At 53.4% G+C, this 18,191-nt stretch overlaps 1 protein-coding gene across 3 annotated transcripts in view; it reads left to right on the top strand.

Moving 5' to 3' along the window:
* Positions 1 to 18,191, top strand: part of DOCK11 (dedicator of cytokinesis 11) — a 128,920-nt gene that overhangs the window by 6,846 nt on the left and 103,883 nt on the right. The gene's annotated exons all lie outside the window — the stretch shown is intronic.

The raw sequence follows: 18,191 nt of genomic DNA, 5'->3' as shown, positions 1-18,191 counted from the left end.
CTCTCACCACCCTCATGGGGAACAACTTCTTCCTAACATCCAATCTGAATCTCTCCACTTCTAGTTTTTTTTCCATCTCCCCCATTTCTGTCACTCCCTGACACCCTCAAAAGTCTCTCCCCAGCTTTCTTGGAGCCCCCTTCAGATCCTGGAAGGCCACAATGAGGTCTCCTCATTGGAGGTGTGTGTGGGCATGGGAGGAAGTTCTGCCCTGATGTTAATGGGGGAGCTTTGCTGTGGGTTCAGCACCTGTTGCAGTCAGGTGGCTCTGGAGGTGGCCTCAGCTTGGGTGGCTTCTGTGGAAGTGCTTATGGAGAGGTTATTGCTCAGAGGGGTTGTTCAAGGAAGCACTTGGATGCATTCTTAGAATTCTTCAGATGCTTTCCTCAGCTGGGGCTCCTGTGCTGCAAGGGGCTGAACTTAGCTCCACAGTTCCCTGGCTCCCTGGGCAGCACAAGCTGCAGAGGTGGCCTGGTTTGCTCCTGCCTGAGCTCACCACTGGTGCAGTTGATGAGGGGCACTGTTTTATGGAGAGGAACACAGCCCCAGGTGCTTTGTGCAGCTGTTTGGGGCCACTCAGCAACTCTCCAGCACCACTCCTACCAATACCCAGTCCAGAAGAGAGGAAGCAATACCTGGCTCCCCTACACATGCCTGGAGAATGGGCACTGCAGGATGAGCAGCCTGGGCTGGTAGGAGGTGTCCCTGCCCATGGCAGGGCATTGGAACTGGATGATCTCTAAAGTCCCTTCCAACCCAAACCATTTTATGATTCTATGAGTTGCAGTCAATGCTTCCATTTCTTGAGCCTTTAGGAGGCTACAACAAGCTCTTGATGGGCACTAAACTTGCCCTTCCCAAGGCATCATTCAAAGACTTGTGCCCCCTTTCCTTCCTTCCTCCATTCAAAGACCTGGGTCCCCCTTCCTTTCTCCATACCTTCAAAGACCTTTGTCCCCCTTCCTTCCTCCCTTCCTTCAAAGACCTGTGTCCCCCTTCCTTCCTTCCTTCCCTCCTTCCTTCCTTCCTTCCTTGACCTGTGTCCCCCTTCCTTCCTCCCTTCTTTCAAAGACCTGTGTCCCCCTTCCTTCCTTCCTCCATTCAAAGACCTGTGTCCCCCTTCCTTCATGTGAAGATTTGTGTCCCCCTGCCCGTTGCAGGAAAGCTGTATGAAGAGAGCAAAGCAGGCAGCCCTTGCACTTGCTGGGCAGGGCTGAGAGTGGTTTGTTCTGTGCCAGAGACAGTGTCAGGAGGATGCAGGTGTCCCTCCCTGCACTGACAGCATCTGCCCCCACCTGCCAGGGTGAATGCAGAGGAAGGCCTGGAGCAGATGGTTGGTGGTGGAGCCTGCAGCTGATGCCAGCAATGCGGATGGGGATTTGGTGCACGCAGAACCCAGGTGGGGGATGGCTCTGGGGCTGTGTTTCAACCTCTTCTGCTATCTGGAGATCCCTGCAGAGCCCAGGAGTGTTTAACCTGGGCTAGGTGCTGCAGTGTGCACTGTGGCATCCTGTTGTATGTGCAGCTTGGTGGGTTTTACAGCACCCCACTTAGCCCTTTCCCTGCTGATTTATTATCTCTAATGATGCAAAAACTGCACAAAGCTTTTGACATTTCCGTGGCCCCAGAATGCAAGTCACAGTCACAGGCAGCAGCTGCAGAGCAGCCAGGCTTGGGGCACACATGTGCTTCAGCTTCCTGCTTCATTTGCCTCCTCACTGCTGCCCAAGGAAGAAGAGAGAAGCTTCATTTGCCTTTGTGGGTAGCACTGTCACCTCAGAAACACTGCAGTGTATCTCCCTGCCACCATCTCCCTCCATCTCTTTTATTCCCTTAAAAAGTACAAATCAAAGCTCTCCCTTGCTGGCTCCTCTTTCCTTCAGCACAGCCCTGATTTACCTTTACAGCTTTTCCCTGCCTCCTGCTGCTTCTCTAATGGGGTCAAGCCTGCTCCTTGCTGACCCCTTTCTCACCCCTCTCTACTTTCTTGCTGAAATGCAATTTTTTCTTTCCCCTTTAAATATCTCCTGCCATGGGGCTGTCCCTGGGGAGCAGCTACAGCTGGGAGGAGACCCTGCTTGTTTCAGTCCAAAGCTCCACCCTTTAGCTATTGATCAGCGTTGAGAAGCTCCCCTCCTCAGGCTGCTCCCTTCCTCAGGCTAATCTCTAGGCTAATTAGCCCCAGGTCTCTCAGCCTCTCCTCCTAAGAGAGATGCTCCAGGCCCCTCAGCATTTTCACAGCCCTCCACTGGACTCTCTCCAGTAGTTCCCTGTCCCTTTTGAACTGGGGAACCCAGAACTGGACACAGTGCTCCAGGTGAGGCCTCACCAGGGCAGAGTAGAGGGGGAGGAGAACCTCCCTTGACCTGCTGACCACACTCTTCTCAATGCACCCCAGGAGACCATTGGCTTTCTTGGCCCTGAGGGCACATTGCTGCCCCATGGTGAACTTGCCCACCAGCACTCTAAGGTCCTTCTCTGCAGAGCTGCTTTCCAGCAGGTCACCCCTCACCTGTGCAGCTGCAGGGGTTATTATTCTCCAGATGCAGGACCCTACACTTGCCCATGCTGAACTTCAAGAGGTTCCACTCTGCTCAGCTCTCCAGTGCTGGAGGTTTCTTCATGGATTTTTGAATCTGGGGAAAACTCTAAGGTGCTTCTGGTGTTTGAACTGTGAGTGGGTTGAAGCATGGCAGAGCTTCATCCATGGCAGAGCCCAGTCCATGTGGCAGGAGCTCATCCACAGGCCCTTCTGCATTTGCTGGGGAGAGAAGAGTTTAGCTTTGCAGCCTCTGCAGCCATCTGCACCCAGGTCTGATGCCTGCAGCCCAGAGGCAGAGCAGAGATGAGGGCTGAGACAATTTCCTGAGCTGCTTAAACCACCACTGACATCTCTGGGGTTTGACTTCACTGCTGGGGGTGTTTCTAAGGAAACCCAAATCCATTTGGGGACTTCCTGCTTTGTTTTTCCCCAGCGTTGCTCTAATGGCTTGAGCAAGTTGCTTCACCATTGCCTGGCTCTGTTGGTGCCCCAGTGAAGCTGAGGAGCATTTCACCCCCAGAACAAGAAGGACATTAAACTGTTGGAGTGGGTGTAGAGGAGGCCATGAGGATGATCAGAGGGCTGGAGAACCTCCTCTGTGGGGACAGGCTGGGAGAGTTGGGGCTGTTCAGCCTGGAGAAGAGAAGGCTCCAGGGAGACCTCAGAGCAGCCTTCCAGGACCTGAAGGGGGCTGAAGGAAAGCTGGGGAGGGACTTTTGCCAAGGGCTGGGAGTGCCAGGATGAGGACAATGGCTTTGGGCTGGGAGAGGGGAGATTGAGACTGAAGATGAGGAAGAAATTGTTGAGAGTGAGGGTGGGGAGAGACTGGCACAGGTTGCCCAGGGAGGCTGTGGATGCCTCCTCCCTGGAGGTGTTCAAGTCCAGGCTGGATGAGGCCTTGAGCAAGCTGGGCTGGTGGGAGGTGTCCCTGCCCATGGCAGGGGGTTGGAGCTGGATGATCTTGAAGGTCCCTTCCAACCCAACCCATTCTATGATTTCGCCTTCTCACCTTCAGGGAGGGGCTGTGCAGCTGGCTTGGCCCCATGCACCAGTGGCTTCTAGAGTGAAAAACAAGAGTTTTGATGAGCAGGCAGGAAAGGGAGGGGTTCTGCTTATGTGTAATTAATTGCTTTAAGATGTTCTGAAGCTTGCTTTGCTGGAACTGGATGCTAAATATAAAAGTGATCCTACATAAATAAATGATGGAATAGCAGTGACATCCGGAAGGCTCTTTTGGATCCTCCAGTGCAGAGATGCTATAAATAACACAGAGTTTTGTGGTGGGAGTCACTATTTTCCTTTTTTTTTTTTCTAACATGCCTGTGCTTCTGGAGCAGTCCTGTCTGGCAGGACTTCATCTGTCCCGTAGAAACCAGTGCTCTGTTGCCAATTTCTATTAACACTGTTGTGTTCAGAGGAGGAAATCAGTGCTCTGCCATATTTTCCTCTCTCATGCTCTGATGCTGAGCTGGGTGCAGGCGCAGCTCCTGCACTGATCCCTCCCTCTGCTCCTTGTGCAGGAGGGCTGGGGCTGAGCCAGGATGTACCTGTGCAGACAGGGACCCCCAGAACTTTGGGTGCCACTCTGGAGCTGGAGATGCTGCTGCAGTCTGTACTGAGCTATCACTGACACCTCACACAGAAGCCCTCAGAGATGATGGAATCATAGAATGGTTTGGGTAGGAAGGGACCTCCAAAGGTCAGCTATTCCAGACCCCCTGCAGGTCAGCAAGGGCATCCTCCAACTAGATCAGGTTGCCCAGAGCCCTTCTGGAGGAAGATCAGGGCACAGGGGGCAAGAAAGCAATCTCAGGTGCTTGCCCTAATCACTGCCCTGTGCAGGAGCAGTGCTGGATCACCTCCAAGTGTGCTTATGGAATCATAGAATCATTGTGGTTGGAAAAGACCTCTGAGATCATTAAGCCCAACCATCAACCCTGACCCTGCTGTGGCAGGGGGGTTGGACTCGATGATCTCTCCAGGTCCCTTCAGCCCCTAACATCCTGTGATTCTGTGAACCCAACACCACCATGGCCATTAAACCATGTCCTGAAGAGTTATGCCAGAGCTAGACTATGCCCCCAGCTACCACTCCCCTCTGATGGTGCTTTTCCTGTTGTGACTCTGCCTTTGGTTCAGAAGGGCTGTGTAAAGGTGAGGTGCATGTAGGCCAGAGCAGCAGCTCTGCCTTCTAGCCTGAGCTGTGAGATCTCAGTGCTCATTGCAGGGCAGCTCCTTTTGAGGGCTGTTTTCTTCCTTTCCTTAAATGGTTTTGCAAGAATCTCAGGCTTGCCTGAGAAACCAGAGTTGCTGGTCCTTGTGGCTGCAGAGCTGAGCTTCAGAACGTGGTCTGCTGAAGGCTGTCAAGTGTGGAATCCACTTCTGAGTAAGTGGAAGGGAAGAGCCACATTGATTTTCCTGACTTCCTGTAATTTCTGACTGTCTGAAGACACTTCAGGGCCTGGATGAGTTCTATTTGCCAGGCCTAATAATGGCAGGTAAATGTTTGTGTGGCTGCAGTGACAGCAGCTTTTTGACTGTTTCTTCAAGGCTTCTCCAAGCTGGGGTCTTGAACTGGTGCTGCACTACTCTCAGAGTCAGCACTGAGAACTGCACTCTTGCTTTGTCATACAACCATGGAATGGTTTGGGTTGGAAAAACCCTTCCAGATCATTGAGTCCAACCATTCTCAAACCCTGCCAAGGCTGGGGCTAAACCATGGCCCTCAGCACCACAGCTCTGCCTCTTTGAAACACCTCCAGGGATGGGGATTCAACCACCTCCCTGGGCAGCCTGTGCCAGGCTCTCAGAACCCTTTCAGGGAAGAAGTTTCTTCTAATCTCCAACCGAACTCTCAATTTCAATTCCAAGCCATTTCCTCTCATTCTATCACCTGGGACTAGGGAGAAGAGCCCAACCTCACTGCAGACTCCCTTCAGGGATTGTAGAGAGCAATGAGGTCTCCCCTGAGCCTCTTCTTCTCCACACTGAACACCCCCAGCTCCCTCAGCTGCTCCTCCCCAGCCCTGTTCTCCAGACCCTTCCCCAGCTTTGTTGCCTTTCTCTGGCCCTGCTCTGCCCCTCTGTGTCCTTCTTGGAGTGAGTGCCCCAAAACTGAACCCAGGACTCAAGGTGTGGCCTCACCAGTGCCTAGTACAGGGGAACAATCCGTGCCCTGCTCCTGCTGCTCACACCATTGCTGGTGCTGCTTCCTCACTGGAGAATTTGGCATCTTCTTTCTTAGAGACATCCAAGTTACCAAATCTTCAGAACCCTGCCTGCCCTTTGTAATGCTCTGAGGAGGTTCTGCTGCCAGCCAGGGCCATGGGTGCAGGAGGAGGAAGGTGAGGGTCAGTAAAATGCTTCTGCACCGCTGGAAAGAAGTGCAGGAGAAAGGGGGGGGCAGGCTCCTGCTCTGCACTTTGGGATGGAAAGTGTGAGTCATCTGAGCTGCCAATGTTCTCCTGCAGGGTGCCAGGGCTCTGCTCCCCCCCCCCCCCCCCTCCCCTTCCCCATCACATGGCTTTTGATTTCTCTGAGGGCTGCTGTCAGACACAGCCACCTCCATTTCACACAGAGCAGAGGGAGGGAGGGGAGCAGCAGCCCTCTGCTGTCTGCAGTGTTTCAGAGCTGGAGCATGGTGCAGACTGGCACCTAACTCACAGGCTCACAGGATAGTAGGGGTTGGAAGGGACCTCCAGAGATCATCAAGTCCAATCCCCCTGCCAGAGCAGGACCAGAGAATCCAGCACAGCTCACACAGGAACACATCCAGATGGGGCTGGAAAGGCTCCAGAGAAGGAGACTCCACAACCTCTCTGGGCAGCCTGCTCCAGGGCTCTGTGGCCCTCCCAGTGCAGAAGTTCCTCCCCATGTTGAGGTGGAACCTCCTGTGCTGCAGTTTCCATCCATTGCCCCTTCTCCTATCACAGGGTGCAGCTGAGCAGAGCCTGTCCCTGTCCCCTCCCTCCTGACACCCAACTCCTGTATGGGAAGGCAAGTGAGGGGACTCTCACCCAGGCTCCTATCTGAGAAGACTCCTGGCCATGATGCACTTGCAGCTGTGCCTCCTGCTGTCCAGCTGCTGGGCTCCCTTTGCCTTCTTGTACCCAGATCTGGGTGTAAAAGACACAAAGTGAGTCCTGCAGTTGGGTCATTGTTGGGGAGCTGAGGAACAGGGAAAGGAGAGGCTGCTTGCCTGGACTGCAGCTGGGGAAACATTTCCTTGCAGGCCATAGCATGGGCACTGCAAGGGAAAAAGGAGGTGCTGGGTTTCCTGCTGAAGGCATCACACTGCTGCAGGGAGGATGTATTTACTGCTGGGCCAGGAGAGCCCTGGGAGGGCTGGTGTGCCACAGATCTGCTCCTGTGTGTTGGCCCAGCCTGTGCAAGCCTTTGTCCTGCTTCTCTTGTTCTGCTCTGGACCACAGAACATCCCTCATGCATCCATGTGCTGCAAGCATCCACGTGAGGTAATGCTGCCAGTTTGGCTGTGGGATGCAGGAAAGAGGTTGGAGCCAGGTGGGTGTTGATCTCTTCTGCCAAGTAAGAGGATGAGAGGAAATGTCCTCAAGTTGCACCAGGGGAGGGTTAAGTTGGAGATAGGAAAATTTTCTTTGCTTTAAAAGTGGTCAGGGATTGGCACAGTCTGCCCAGGGAGGTGGTGGAGTCCCCATCCCTGGAAGTGTTCAAGAAACCTGTGGCCATGGCACTTGGGGCCATGGTGGGGTTGGGTTCCTGGTTGGACTGGATGAGCTTAGAGGCCATTTCCAATCTAAGATTCTAGGATTTGAGTGAGCAGGTGGTGAGGTGCAGCAGGCAGTGCCACTGTGTCAGGCTGAGCTGCTGGCAGCTGCCAGGAATGGTCTTGGAGGTTGCTTGCCTGCTGCTCTTGGGAGGGCTGCACAGACTATTGCTCTGAGCTGTGTGGGTACCCACTCTCTCTCTCTTGGGCCTCTTCCCTTCCCACTTGCCCCTGGGGCTCCTCTCTCCTGTCTACAGTGCACACCCTCTCTGTCACCTCCCCTTGCCCCCCTCTCTGGTCTCTCACAGCTGCACAGTGCCAGCCTTCACACAGGTCCCATTTCTCCTGTCATCACCTCTGTGCTCACCTCCCTCCAGCATGGCTCCATCCCCAGGTGAGCAAAACCTGCATTCCCCATCTCACCTGCTCCTGCACCACAGTGGGCCAGCTCCTGCCACCCTTCCCTCTCCCTCCTTGGGAGGTTTTACTCCCTTGGCATGTCCCATGGTGCTCAGTGTGTTGGTGTGTCTCTAGAATCATAGAATCATAGAATCAGCCAGGTTGGAAGAGACCTCCAAGCTCATCCAGTCCAACCCATAACCCAGCCCTACCCAGTCAACCAGACCATGGCACTAAGTGCCTCATCCAGGATTTTCTTGAACACCTCCAGGGGTGGAGACTCCACCACCTCCCTGGGCAGCACATCCCAATGGCAAATCTCTCTGTGAAGAACTTCCTCCTAACATCCAGCCTAGACCTCCCCTGGCACAGCTTGAGACTGGGCCCTCTGACAGCCCAGTCCATCTCTCTGCCCTGTCTCAGGTGGAGATGTTCTCCCATGATCTCCAGCTCAGTGTTTTGGTGCCTTCAGCACAGCTGGGATTCCTGTCTGGGCATTCCTCTTGTGTTTGCAAACTTTCTTCTCTCTGGCCAGGGTAAAAATAGCTTTGGCCTGCTTGCACCCAATGTTATTGACTGTTTTTCATCCTTGTGGTTTTACCACAGCCTGTCTTGCACATCTTGCCCTGGGCCCTGCTGTTCCATCCAGCTGAGCACTGGGGTTTGCAGCAGGCTCATGGGCACAAGCTCCCAGTCTGCTGGTGAGAGCTGCTTCCTTGCCTTCCTTCTGCTTGCTTCCCAAGATGTGGCTTTGCTGGGCAGCCCACAAACCCTCCTGGCAGCAGCAGGGCTGTGTGGTGCTGTGCCTGCTGCCATGTGTGCTGACTCACACTGGCTCCCTCTCTGCGCTTCCTCCCCAGTGCCTGTTTCCACTTCTTCCCTCTCTCCTCTGCTTTTAAGTGCAAAGTCTTTGTAGTGCAGGCTTTTTTTCTGGCTTTGCAGGGGGTTATGGCAGCTCAAGGTGCTGGGTAGCCAAGCTCAGGGTTTCCCACTTTTCATTGTTCTTACTTGTGTTCGTGGGATGATGAATCAGGTGTGATTTGCAGCTTTTTGAAATGAAGCTTCCTGCAAGCTTGAGTCAGAGGCTGTGAAAGAGGATCATGGCAATGAAGAAACAGTCAAAAATGTGATATTTGGGGGAAAAAATGAGGGAGAGAGAAAAAAAGGAAATTAAATGGGAAGGGAAGGGAGAAAGAGAGATAGAAAGAAAGAAAAGGAGAGAGAGAAAGAAAGAAAAGGAGAGAGAGAAAGAAAGAAAAGAGGGAAAGATAAAAGAAAGAAAAGAAAGAAAAAGAAAAGAGAGAAAAGAAAGAAAAAGGAAAGAGAGAAAAGAAAAAAGAGAGAAAAATAGAAAAGAAAGAAAAAGGAAAGAAGAAAGAGAGAAAGAAAGAAAAGAAAGAAAGAGAGAAAGGAAAGAAAGAAAAAGAAGCAGGGAAAGGAAAGTCTGGCCTTGAATGTTTCCAAGGATGGAGCCTCAACCACCTCCCTGGGCAGCCTGTGCCAGTGTCTCACCAGCCTCACTGTGCACAACTCCCTCCTGGTGTCCAACCTACCTCTGCCCTGCTCCACTTTCAAACCATTGCCTCTCATCCTATCCCCACAGCCCCTTCTGAACAGTCCCTCCCCAGCCTGCCTGCAGCTCCCCTGCAGATACTGAAGTGCAGCTCTGAGGTCTCTGTTCCTGAGGAAGTGAGCAAGCAGCATGGCCTGGGTGCTGCAAACCCACAAGGGTTTGGGTGGAAGGCAGGGAGGAGGCACTGCAGGGCCAGCTGTGCCAGGTGGAGATGGAGCAGTGTGGGGGTGCCTGGGGGGCTGGAGGTGCCCTGAGAAGCACAGGGCAGTGCTGGTGCAGAGTGCTCTGGGCTTGGCTTCTGCCACGCCAGAGGAAACGCTGTGGGGCTGATGTTAATGAGTCACAGCAATTGGTCACAGCAGAGCCAAACCAGCCAGGTTTGCCCTGAAGTTGTTTTCTTCTCTGGATATTGCTTGTTTTAAAGGAGAGCCAGCCTGAAAGGACTGAAAATACACAAACTTTCTGATAGTATTGCTTTGGCTACTGCAGAGTCCAACAGAGAGCCACCAAGATGCTGAGGGGACTGCAACATCTTGAGTTCCTTGTGAGGAAAGGCTGAGAGACCTGGGGCTGGTTATCCTGGAGAAGAGGCTGAGGGGGATCTGATCGAAGGCTAAAGGGTGTCTGGAGGATGGACCCAGGCTCTTCTCAGTGGTGCTCAGTGACTGGACAAGGAGCAATGGACACAAACTGGAACCCAGGAGGTTCCATGCAAACATGAGGAAGAAATTCTTCATTTTGAGGGTGACAGAGCCCTGGACCAGGCTGCCCAGAGAAGTTGTGGAGTCTCCATCTCTGGAGGCATTCCAAACCCAGCTGGATGTGTTCCTGGGTGATTTACTATGGGTGGCCCTGCTGTGGCAGGGGGGTTGGGCTGGATCATCTTCAGAGGTCCCTTCCAACCCCTACCATTCTGTGATCCTGTGGCTGCTGTCTTAAAAAAAAAATCCTCAAATGAAACATCTTTCTGTTACTTTCTGCACAGTCACATCACTTATTGTAATTCTGTGGGGAAAGGATCTCAGAAGAACACTGATCGTGTACTTACAATAAAAACATTGACATATTTGTACAGTATACAAATGCAGGACACTAGAAGACAGGTACCTACTGGTTTTCAGGCAACAAAAGTTGTGCCATTTCCAGGCACAAATCCAGGCTGGGTGCAGAGTGGGTTGAGAGCAGCCCTGCAGAAAAAGCCTTGGGGGTGTTGGGTGCTGAGCAGCAGCCAGAGGAGTGTGGGCAGCAGGGCAGGAGAGGGAATTCTGCCCCTTGGTCTGCTCTGCTCAGACCTCACCTCCAATCCTGCCTCCAGCTCTGGGGTCCCCAGCACAAGAAGGACACAGAGCTGCTGGAGAGAGTCCAGAGGAGGCCACAAAGATGATCCAAGGGCTGGAGCAGCTCTGCTATGAGGCCAGGCTGAGGGAGCTGGGGGTGTGCAGCCTGGAGAGGAGAAGGCTCCAGGGGGACCTCAGAGCAGCCTTCCAGGACCTGAAGGGGCTCCAGGAGAGCTGGGGACAGACTTCTGACAAGGGCTGGGAGTGCCAGGATGAGGGAGAATGGCTTTGAGCTGGGAGAGGGCAGACTGAGAGTGGAGATTGGGAAGAAATTGTTGAGAGTGAGAGTGGTGAGACACTGGCACAGGTTGTCCAGGGAGGCTGTGGCTGCCTCCTCCCTGGAGGTGTTGAAGGCCAGGCTGGATGAGACCTTGAGCAAGCTGGGCTGGGGGGAGGTGTCCCTGCCCGTGGCAGGGGGTTTGGAGTAGATGATCCTTAAGGTCCCTTCCAACCTGAGCCATTCTGTGATTCTATGAAAACAGAAATGGCTTTTCCTGTCCTTCCCCACATGAGTATCTCCAGCTGCCTGTGGTTATGAAGCTGACATCCCTGTCTGTACAAATGTTCAAGACACTTTGTGAGCCTTGCAAGTGGCTACAGAAGGAAGCCAGTCTGGCTTGTTCAGATCAATCCCTCTTTATTAATGAAATTAATTACTGAAACCTTTCCTCCAAACTCTCTGGTGGTTTCTGTGCAGTGGGGGTTTGTGCTCAGGCTGGCAGGGGGCAGCAGGGCAGTGAGGATGAGGCCCTGGAGTTGGGGTTTTCCTCTTGCCAGCCCCTTTGTGCTCGTGCCTGGCCAAAGGCGTTGGTGTTTGTGGGCAGGTTTCTGCTGAAGTAATTTCAGTGCATTTCCTGTTGAAATGCCAGCCAGCCTGCTTGCTGCAAGAGCAGCTACCCCAATAGACAGGCTGTTGTTCTGCCTGTGCCACTGTGACCCAGCCTGCATGGGGACTGGAGCACAGCAGATGCCCCTCTCCCTCGTGCTCTGCATGGCCCTGTGCCCCGGGCAGCAGCAGAGGGACAGGATGCAGTTGTGTGTGTTGGGCACAGGCTGCTGTGTGAGGCTCTGCTAAAGAGAGGGGAGCGGGCTCCTCAGGGAGGGTGCACTGCTCCCCTGCTCTCTGTTGGGTTAAATCAGGTTTGGTTGTGTTTTTCCACTATCACAGAATGGGTTGGGTTGGAAGGGACCTCAAAGACTAGCCAGTTCCAATCCACCAGCCCAGCTTGCTCAAGGCCTCATCCAGCCTGGCCATGAGCACCTCCAGGAAGAGGGCAACCACAGCCTCCCTGAGCAACCTGTGCCAGTCTCTCCCCACCCTCACTCTCAACAATTTCTTCCTCATCTCCACTCTCAATCTCCCCTCTCCCAGCTCAAAGCCATTGTCCCTCATCCTGGCACTCCCAGCCCTTGTCCAAAGTCCCTCCCCAGCTCTCCTGGAGCCCCTTCAGGTCCTGGAAGGCTGCTCTGAGGTCTCCCTGCAGCCTTCTCTTCTCCAGCCTGAACAGCCCCAACTCTCCCAGCCTGTCCCCAGCTATCACAGCCTGAAAAGGACTATGAGGTCTTTCTGTGGATCTTGATTTTTGTCCTAGTGCAGTGGACTGTGACGCTTTGGGCTGGGACCTGCTGCCAGATGTGCTCAGGGTGTTGCAACCATGAGGGCTGGGAAAAGGCAGCTCACCCCAACCTGCAATTGGTGCTGCACAAGAGGTTGGAGGAACCTCAGGAGCATCACAATGCCCCTGTCTGCCTGCCCTGGGTGAAGAGCTGCTGCATGTGTACTGCAGTGCAGGGTGGCTTGGGCACCAGTGCACATGTTTATCTCCGGAAAACTGGGGGGGTTGGCTGACACCCCTCAGGCTGTGCTGCCATCCAGTGTGACCTGGACAGGCTGGGAGCTGGCTGCAGGCAAACCTCATGGAGATTCATAAGGACAAGGGCAGGGTCCTGCATCTGGGGAGGAATAACAACAGGCACCAGGACAGAGTAGAGGCTGCCCTGCTGGAGAGCAGCTCCACAGAGAAAGACCTTGGAGTGCTGGTGGGCAGCAAGTTCTGCAGGGAACAATGATGTGCTCTTGTGGCCAAGAGAGACAATGGGATCCTGGGATGTATGAAGAAAGGTGTCCAGCAGGGCTAGGGAAGTTCTTCTACCTCTCTACTCTGCCCTACTGAGACCACAGCTGCAATCCTGTGTCCAGGGCTGGGCTCCCCAGTTCAAGAGAGACAGAGACCTGCTGGAGAGAGTCCAAGGGAGAGCCAGGAGGATGCTTAGGGGACTTGAGCATCTCCCCTGTGAAGAGAGCCTGAGAGCCCTGGGGCTGTTTAGTGTGGAGAAGAGAAGGCTGAGAGGGATCTGATCAATGTCTATCAATAGCTGAGGGGTGGGGGGCAGGAGGAGGGGGCCAGGCTCTTTTGGGTGGTGCACAGTGATAAGCCAAGGAACAATGGAGACAAACTGGAACAGAGAAGATTTCAGCTCAACATGAGGAGAAACTTCTTTGGTGTGAGGGTGACAGAGCCCTGGAGCAGGCTGCCCAGATTAGTTTATGGAGTCTCCTTCTCTGGAGACTTTCCAAACCCAACTGGATGCATTCCTGTGCAGACTACCCTAAGTGACTCTGCTCTGGCAAGGGCATTGGACCTGATGATCTCTGGAGGTCCCTTCCAGCCTCTGTGATACTGTGAGACTGTGAAAAGGGTTGGTTTTGCTGCTGGACAGGCAGCATTCCTTTGTTCTTGGATATTGGCTTTCCCTCTGGAGGAATTTGTGGTTTCTGAGACTAATTACTTTAAGGTAATAGTTTTTCCTCTGCTTTCATAATGACTTTGATGGGTGCCATCTGCTGTTGTGACAGCAGCAGGCAGCATGAGGCTGAGCCCTGGATGCTGGGAGCTGTGTGCTTTAACCAAGCTTGTCAGAAAAACTAAGACTTTGAAATCTAATTTTCAGGGCTTAAAGCTTTACCTTCAGCCCTGTTGGGGTGCTGGGCACTAGGCTGGACCAAAGGGTGAAAAACATTGGTGATGGTTTCCTCCTTACTCTGCAGGTGCATGGGCATCCTTGGCCCCACTGAGCAGCCAGCATGGTTTGGGATGGAGGGAGAAGTCTCTTGCCTCAGCAGCAGGCAGGGAGCAGGCCACATCCTTTCATGAGCAGCTGCTTTGCTTGCAAACAGCCTGACCTGCATCTCTTGGCTTCACTGCAGAGACACTGCTGTGATTCCTGTCAGGGCCTGGGACACCCTGGCTGTGTGTGGCTGGGTGCTGTGCTGCAGGTGACAGAGAGCTGCTGTGAGCTGAGGCAGGGAACTCCCACAGCTTGGCCAAGGAGAGCTCTATGGAGCTACCAGCCCATCTGTGGGTGCTGCACAGCTCTCTGCAGCTGCACATCCCTCACCTGCTGGAGCTCCCTGGGTCATTGGCCATGAGTGCTGTGCCTCAGGCTGGGCTCCTGGGATACAGCTCACAGCAGCAGCCTGTACACCACGTTCTGTCCAGTATGCCCAGACCCCCAGCAGCAGGAGAGCTGGACTGAGCTATTTTAAGCAGCTTTTTCATGCTGTGGTGGGCAGTCTTATACATGTTTTGAAGCCTCTCATGTGAGGATGTGGGGTCCTTTTTAAGTCCTTGCCATTTAACTGTCATTGAATCCCCTGAGGATCACTGCCAGGGCTTTGTCTTGCTGGTCACCAGAGATGTCAAAGCTAGAAAAGAAATGTTGTCAAAAGCCCAGCTTGTAAAAAGAACAACTTTAGAAACAGACTCCCAGTTTCAGGACCATGCTGCAAGGACACTGAAGGGCTGGAGCAGCTCCAATGAAGGGAAATGAAGCTGTGAAGGATCTGAAGAGCAGGGCTGGTGAGGAGCAGATGAGGGACTTGGGGTTGTTTAGTCCAGAGAAGAGGAGGCTGAGGGGAGACCTCGTGACTCCCTGAGAGGACACTGTTTAGTGCCACAGGGATGTGACAGGCTCTTAGAGGGCTTCTCATTTACCTTTGGAAGTGCTGCCAGGGTGAGGTGAGATGTGCAGCTGGTGTGAGCAGTGCCTGGGCTCAGGGCACTGCTGTAACCAGCTGAGGTTGCTGGGTTTGGCTGGGAGTGCTGCAGCAGCTGAGCAGTGAGAGAAGTAAATGGCTCAGGTCAGCAGAGGGCTGTGTGCCTGGGCTGGGGGGGTCCTGCCTGGCCTCATGGACTGGCCAAGCTCTGGAGACACCTGGCCCCAGGCCTGCAAATGGGAGAGCAGCTTGGGAATGCCCTGCTAATTCCCATTAGTGTACTCAGCTTGGCCAGTCTTCAGCAGCAGGCTAGTGTTAGCCTGAAAGGAGAGCAGTGGTTCAGATGATTAGCCAAATGCAATTAAGCATTTGAAGAGCATGAGAGAAACTGGGTTGCTTTTCTCCATCTTCCCTGTGGGGTTTGGAAACTCCTGTTTTCAGACAGTCTTTTTGTCAGGTGGCTCTGCAGCTCAGGTGCTGGCTGCAGGAGCTAGAGGTGCTCCAGGTGCAGTGAGGCTGGCAGCATTCACCACCCTCTGCCCCAAATCCCCCTTGCCTGGGGGAGCTGGGCAGCAGCACTTGGATTCTCTAGCACCCAGCATGAGCTCTCTGCCAAGTGAGCTCTCTCCCAGTGTGTCTTTCCCACAGGGAATCTGGTGGGCTGCTCCCATGATGGCTGCAGTGCTTCTGCTGTTATCATGGCACTGAAGCTGGGTGCTGTTCCTCCTTCATATGACAACTGCACTGGCTCCACTGCAGCACAGGAGATGCTCAGGTGTCCTTAGAGCAAACCCTGGCTCACAGTTGCTGCAAAGGGCTTGAAAACATTCCCTAATGCATCCCAGAAACTCCAGAGCCAAAGGCACAGGGCTGTGGGTGCTTCTGGAGCAGCACTGGGCTGTTTGGACACTTGCTGGGGCAGCAGCTTGCTCTGTGGTGTTACAAGGGGCTGAGCTTTTGAGCCTTGTTTTGGACTCTAGCCTGGAGAAGAGCAGATTGAGAGGGGATCTTCTTAACACTCATCAATAGCTAAAGGGTGGAGGTCAGAAGGTTGAGGCTGGGCTCTTCTCAGTGGTGCCCAGTGACAGGACAAGGGGCAGTGGGCACAAACTGGAACCCGGGAGGTTTCACTTGAACTTAAGGAAAATCTTTTTTTTTTTTTTGCTGTGAGGGTGTTGGAGCCCAGAGCAGGCTGCCCAGAGAATTTGTGGAGTCTCCTTCTCTGGAGACTTTCAAGCCCCACCTGGATGTGTTCCTGTGTGTCCTGCCCTGGGTGACCTTTATCTGGCAGGGGGGTTTGGACTGGATGACCTCTGGAGGTCCCTACCAACCCCTAACATTCTGTGGTTCTGTGACTCATTTTCTTAGGCTGCAGGTTTTGCTGCCTTCAGTGAGAAGCCTTCTGGTGGTTTCATTTTTAACTTGGGGAGCAGGCTGTGTGGAGACCTGGCACCTGGGGACATGGTTTAATGGCCAGGGTAGTGGTAGGTTGACAGTTGGACTTGATGGTCTTAGAAGGCTTCAATTCTGTGATTCTACCTGAACAGTCCTGGCCAAACCCTTCAGCTGGAGGCACAAAGCTTGCTGCTAAGAGGGAAACATCTGAGGTTGCTTTCCAAGAGTGGAGAGCCCAATCACACCATCCTACAAGGCATGTGCCATGCAGGCATCAGGAGTGGTTTCATAACCACTCTCCATGACCACAACATATGGCCAGGCATCAACAAATGTTCAAAACAAGGCCAAGTTGCTGTGTCAGCATTTGCTTCCCCTTTTGTGATGAAGGTTTATTTACAGAGCCAAGGGTTGGCTTTTGGGGGCAATGATCCTGTTCACAACTGCATTGCTAAGTGACTCTTGTGGAGTCTGAAGTCTAGCTCTGTGCAGCTGTGGTGACATTTGCCTGCTGCAGGAGTTTGGGGCTTGCTCACATGTTTTAAGGTCCAGTTTTCTGGGCTTGTAACAGACAGAAATACTGCAATGGCCAACAGAACAGAGTTCTCCTGATGCTTTTTACTGCAGGGATTTTGGAGAAGTTCATTTTGCTTCCCAGAGATGTAAGTCAGAGCAAAAGCAGGCCCCAGAGTTTTCCAGCCTTTGGCTGTGGCTGAGGTGTGATTTATAGAATCATAGGATTGTTTGGGTTGGAAAAGCCCTCTGAGATCAGAGAGTCCAACCACCAATCCAACCCCACCATGGCCACCAAACCATGGCCCCAAGTGCCATGGCCACAGGTTTCTGGGACACCTCCAGGCATGGGGACACCACCACCTCCCTGGGCAGCCTGTTCCAACCCCTGGCCATTCTTGCACCAAAGACATTTTTCCTAATCTCCAATCTAACCCTCCCCTGGCACAATTTCAGGCCATTTCCTCTCCTTCCAGCACCTGAGACTAGGGAGCAGAGCCCAACCCCCACCTCACTGCAGCCTCCTCTCAGGGAGCTTTAGAGAGCAATGAGGTCTCCCCTCAGCTTCCTCCAGGCTAAACACCCCCAGCTCCCTCAGTTGCTTCTCCCCTGCCCTGTTCTCCAGACCCTTCCCCAGCTTTGTTCATAGAATCACAGAATGGTCTGGATTGGAAGGGATCTTCAAAGCTCATCCAGTCCAACATCCCAGCAGTCAGCAGGGACGTCCTCCACTGGATCAGGTTGCCCAGAGCCCTGTCCAGCCTCACCTTGAATAGCTCAAGGGATGGGGCCTCAGCTACCTCCTTGGGCAACCTGTTGCAGTGTTCCACTACTTTCATGGTAAAGAACCTGTTCCTAACTTCCACTGTTGTCCTTAAGGAGAGGGATTCCCTTGCCTTTCCAGCCACTTTGCACTCCATGGGGCAAGTTTCCTGCTCAGGAGGTGCCGAGAGCTGGCTTGCATCAGCATCACCTTTCCAGGGAGGGCAGGGCTCTCATCAGCTCCTGTGGCAAAACCAGCCTGGAGCTGAGTGTGGGAGGCTGGGTGGCTTCTGAGCTGTGTGGATCAGCAGCTCATACCCACAGATTCTGAAGCTTGCAGCTCTGAAGCTCTGGCCTGTCCAGGAGGATTTCTGGCTTCATTAAGAAAGTAGAGACTGTGCTTGACTAGAGCAGCAGAGTGCTTAACCCTGTGTTTCCCTGTCTGCACACATCAGTGCTTCCCTGCACCTCTGGACTACCAGATAGTTAATGAGCAGTCTGTGGGTAGCACAGTTTGAAATCACCAGGCTGAATATAGCACAAGGTGTTTTAGTCTTCAGAAGAGGAGGCTGAGGGGAGACCTCATCACCCTCTACAACTACCTCAGAGGAGGCTGGAGCCAGGTGGGGGTTGGTCTCTTCTCACATGCAGCAAGTGACAGGACAAGAGGAAACAGCCTCAAGTTGCACAGGGGAGGTTCAGGTTGGATATTAGGAACAATTTCTTCCCCATAAAGGGTTTCAGGCACTGTCCCAGGCTGCCCAGGGAGGTGGTGGAGTCCCCATCCCTGGAGAGGTTTAAGTTCAGTGTGGATGTGGTGCTGAGGGACGTGGGTCAGTGGCAGTGGCCTAGCAGCAGTGGTGGGGTTGTGAGCTCTGGGTGAGTGGTTGGGCTTGATGATCTCAAAGACCTCTTCCAACCTTGACAGT

Source organism: Indicator indicator, chromosome 17 (assembly GCF_027791375.1).
Source record: "Indicator indicator isolate 239-I01 chromosome 17, UM_Iind_1.1, whole genome shotgun sequence".
Taxonomy (NCBI): Eukaryota; Metazoa; Chordata; class Aves; order Piciformes; family Indicatoridae; genus Indicator; species Indicator indicator.
This window is presented reverse-complemented; position numbering and strand designations above follow the sequence as displayed.